We start from the raw sequence: 5,196 nt of genomic DNA, 5'->3' as shown, positions 1-5,196 counted from the left end.
TTGGACAAATTTAATTGATACAGCAGTCTTTATAAAGGGAAATATTAGGCTTACTTTAAATGCAGAACTAAAACGGCCAGTAGGTGGCGTCAATTTTCCACTGAGTTAGTGAATCATTTAACCAACTCGTTCAAATCGCCAATTTGAATCATCAACTCGCCCGAGACATTTAAAACACACATTCATTTAGGAGATAAACACCGCAAAAAGGCAGATGTAAGTGTTCAAATAAATATTAATGCGCATATGCAACATTAACTACGGTACTACGATACTACCGGTATTTTGAAGCTTTAGCATCGCGATGCTACCGTAGCACCGGAACACCGTGCAACCCTATCACTGACAATGAAAAAATCGGAATAAAGTGGATTGTTGATATAAATAGCCTACTGTACTCCTTAACCAGACCAAATAGACCAAAGCAGTGACTAACAGGCATTGTAATATTTTGTTTATTGTTACATTTGTAAACCAATTTGTGATGTGCTAAATGATTAAATGTAATGTTTTATGAGACGTTATCTAAATCCCTCTTTTTGGTCTCCATGTCTTATTCCCAGGGACACCCAAGGCCAACAGACCCAGCTCCAGCCCGCCCTGATGCTCATCCTTGCACTTCCTGGGACACCTAAGGCCAACAGGCGCAGCTCCTGTTCTCTTTTTGCCATAAATACATATCTACTTTAGCAATACAAAATTGTGAAATGCACTATAGAAATTATTTTGACTTTGGATCCTCACACCACCTGGTAATAGCAGGAAACCCATTTGGAGAGAACAGCATTGTTTTCTCTAGCTCGCAAGGATTTGCTTTTTGGCAAATTACAACTTTACCATTGGTGTAGGCCTTGCTATAGAGACTACTTTTTTGCTGGACTTTTTTACAATTGTACATTTGTACAAAGTACCTGAAATATTTCTGTATTTATATTTAAAGTTAAGGCAAATTATTTGGTTAGTTTTGTTAAGATGTTGTTTTCATTTATAAAATATCACCAACACAGTATTAATTATACATTTGATTTCATGAATTTAGAATTGTAATGTACAATATTTACTTTTTGTGAATATTTATTCAATGTAAATTGTTGTTGTTTATCAATAAACTGTTTGCTTTGTATTTCTTTTAGTATTTCTGCATATTAAAATATTGTGAATAGCAATATAAACTGAAATGGTGCCTGAAGCACCCAAGATGGTTCCAGACCATTTTAATAAGAGGGATCCCCAAGAAGCCTTGAGGGTTCCTCAGAGAACCGCCCTTCATAAGCGGTGCCTTGAGTTTCCCCTGAGGGTTCTGCCGGGTGGCAATGTGAAGAACCCCAAATGGTTCCTCAAAGAACCTTTCATTTTTACAGTGTAGGCTCCCATAGCATGGTATATCATGCAGTTGCCATTGGTAAACACACAACAGCTACCATTCAAACGATAAGTTCGAATAACAATAAATTCTATATTATAAATTTTTATATTTATTTAAAAGTTCAGACTATTTTCAGCCAATACTGTACTTTATTTATGATAAAGTTCTACACAGTTAAACAATAGTTCATACATACTGTTTAGATATTGAATCTGTTTCTTTGGTTATTTGGTTTATATTTTTTCATTGCTTACTTAAATTTGTTATATTATTAATATATACACTCACCTAAAGGATTATTAGGAACACCTGTTCAATTTCTCATTAATGCAATTATCTAATCAACCAATCACATGGCAGTTGCTTCAATGCATTTAGGGGTGTGGTCCTGGTCAAGACAATCTCCTGAACTCCAAACTGAATGTCAGAATGGGAAAGAAAGGTGATTTAAGCAATTTTGAGCGTGGCATGGTTGTTGGTGCCAGACGGGCCGGTCTGAGTATTTCACAATCTGCTCAGTTACTGGGATTTTCACGCACAACCATTTCTAGGGTTTACAAAGAATGGTGTGAAAAGGGAAAAACATCCAGTATGCGGCAGTCCTGTGGGCGAAAATGCCTTGTTGATGCTAGAGGTCAGAGGAGAATGGGCCGACTGATTCAAGCTGATAGAAGAGCAACTTTGACTGAAATAACCACTCGTTACAACCGAGGTATGCAGCAAAGCATTTGTGAAGCCACAACACGCACAACCTTGAGGCAGATGGGCTACAACAGCAGAAGACCCCACCGGGTACCACTCATCTCCACTACAAATAGGAAAAAGAGGCTACAATTTGCACGAGCTCACCAAAATTGGACAGTTGAAGACTGGAAAAATGTTGCCTGGTCTGATGAGTCTCGATTTCTGTTGAGACATTCAAATGGTAGAGTCAGAATTTGGCGTAAACAGAATGAGAACATGGATCCATCATGCCTTGTTACCACTGTGCAGGCTGGTGGTGGTGGTGTAATGGTGTGGGGGATGTTTTCTTGGCACACTTTAGGCCCCTTAGTGCCAATTGGGCATCGTTTAAATGCCACGGCCTACCTGAGCATTGTTTCTGACCATGTCCATCCCTTTATGACCACCATGTACCCATCCTCTAATGGCTACTTCCAGCAGGATAATGCACCATGTCACAAAGCTCGAATCATTTCAAATTGGTTTCTTGAACATGACAATGAGTTCACTGTACTAGAATGGCCCCCACAGTCACCAGATCTCAACCCGATAGAACATCTTTGGGATGTGGTGGAACGGGAGCTTCGTGCCCTGGATGTGCATCCCACAAATCTCCATCAACTGCAAGATGCTATCCTATCAATATGGGCCAACATTTCTAAAGAATGCTTTCAGCACCTTGTTGAATCAATGCCACGTAGAATTAAGGCAGTTCTGAAGGCGAAAGGGGGTCAAACACCGTATTAGTATGGTGTTCCTAATAATCCTTTAGGTGAGTGTATATATATATATATATATATATATATATATATGTATGTGTATATATATATATATATATATATATGTATATATATATATATGTTTTTAATTGAAAGAAGTATTTCTCTTCACATAGCTGATTTTAAGAGGTTTATATTAATGAACAACATTTCATTCAAGTGACCCTACAAATCATAATATAACCTACCATATGATATAATCCAAACTGCACGCAATAAAGGCCTGATACACTGTAAAAAATAAAAGGTGCCTCAAATATCCCGTTGTGTACTCAAACAACCTTAAACTGTATTTTAAGTGCTTCAAAGCTCCTTTTCTCATAATAGGGTTATTGGTGGAACCATCTATAGTCTTTGTGGTTCTTCCAGGAATTTATAAGATTTTTGAATAACCCCATATTCAGTTCTGAAGTTCTGGAGTCACCTTTTCACTACAAAGGGACCTCAAAGTGCTTTGCAGGTTATTGAAGGAACTCAAATCCTACAAAATGGTTCTTGTAAGATCTGTAAACTTGTAAGTGGTTCCTGGAGAATCTCTCTTGTACAAGACAGTATCTAGAGGAACCCCCAAAAATTCTGCATGGAATTTTTAGTGTCTGATCTGTCAGGTCCCGGGTCTGATCACCTGCTTGTTTTGTTTCGTGGTGTATGTGTTGGAGTTTGTCGAGCACATGGGGGGTTGTTTTGACAGCTCTCCATGTGCTCGGAGTCCACGCGTGTGTTCCCCGCCCTCCTCGTTATCCTCTTATCACCTGGCATCAGATTGCTGCCCCCGCGACCTTGGTACTCTCTCTGGCTGGCTGTTCGGAGGATTTTCCCCAGGCGGATAGAGGCTCTCGTCCTCATCACTGGCGTCTCTCTTCGGGGACTCGGGATCTGATTCATCTCTCCCTACGGGATTGTTCAAGTGGAGTATTCTTCTCTCCCTACGGGATTGATCAAGTGGAGTACTCATCTCTCTCTATGCAGTTGTTCGAGCAGAGTATTCATCTCTCCCTACAGGACTGTTCAAGTGGAGTATTCATCTTTCTCTACGTGGTTGTTCAAGCGGAGTATTCACCTCTCCCTATGGGATTGTTCTAACGGAGCATTCATCTCCCCCCCCACGGGACTGTTCAAGCGAATCTTTCTTGAATCTTGTTAAACAGAATCTTCCACTGCTCTCTCTGCAGGGTTTAACATCTGTCACCCTGGATTCTTACGGACTCGTTCCAGTTTATTAAGGACCATTATTTGTTTCTTTTGGCCACTTTACTTATCTTCCCCCTGGCCGAGTGCTCGAGCCCTGTCTATATTTTTACTTTTGAGTTTTTGGGACCTTTTTGTGCTGTGGCTGCTATTGTTTGAATAAACACATAATTTTTTGACCTTGCATCCGACTCCTGCCCTTTACATCACAACAGAAAGGACTGACCAGTATGGATTCAGCAGGGCCAGACCCCCTCCGCTCCACTCTTGCCCAACAAGGGGTTTTACTGGGACAACAGCAGGCCACCCAGCTTAACGCAACCGTCCAAGAGGCAGGGGCAATCAACAGCCAGATAACGGAGTTCGTGGCCCGACTCGATGAACTTTTACTGGGTTCTGCCGCCGCTGCAGCCGCCTGCCGTGAGCCCCATGCCAATAACCCCCCGGTGTATGACTGCGATCCGATCTCTTGCCAGGTGTTTCTGTCTCAGTGCGCCTTGGTCTTCACCCTCCAGCCTCGTTGTTACGCCTCTGAGACATCTAAAGTGGCTTACGTGCTGACCCTCCTCTCTGGTCAGGCTCGTGAGTGGGGAGTGGCCGTATGGAATGCCAAGGCTCCCTTCTGCTCCGCATTCGAGGACTTTCGAGCGGAGATGGTGAAGCTGTTTGACCGCTCGGCTCAAGGGGATGAAGCGGCCGCTCTGTTATCCCATCTAACACAGAAGGGGGGCTCAGTGACAGACTACGCCATTCGCCTCAAGACTCTGGCGTCGGCTTGTGATTGAAATGCGAGCGCGCTGCGTGCACGTTTCCTGCAGGGTCTCAATCATGCCATTGCTGACGAGCTGGCCGCTCTTGACATGCCTGGCGAACTCGAGGCAATCAGCAGTCTTGCCCTTCAGGTAGAGAGCTGACTTGCACGGCAGCAGCAACACTGTCTCTCCAGTCTCTGCCTGTACTGCGGGAAGGCTTGCCATTTTGCCCTCCGGTGTCCACTAAAAGGCCGTGCTCACCAGTAAGATGGAGAGTCCTGGTGGGCGCCATCCCTTGCTCAATCTCTCCTTTTGGCTGTGCCCAGTTACCCTTCAAGCTGCTCTTCCAGGGCGTTTCCCACACCGGCCATGCCCTACTCGACTCAAG

This window comes from Triplophysa rosa, unplaced genomic scaffold (assembly GCF_024868665.1).
Source record: "Triplophysa rosa unplaced genomic scaffold, Trosa_1v2 scaffold344, whole genome shotgun sequence".
NCBI lineage: Eukaryota > Metazoa > Chordata > Actinopteri > Cypriniformes > Nemacheilidae > Triplophysa > Triplophysa rosa.
This window is presented reverse-complemented; position numbering follows the sequence as displayed.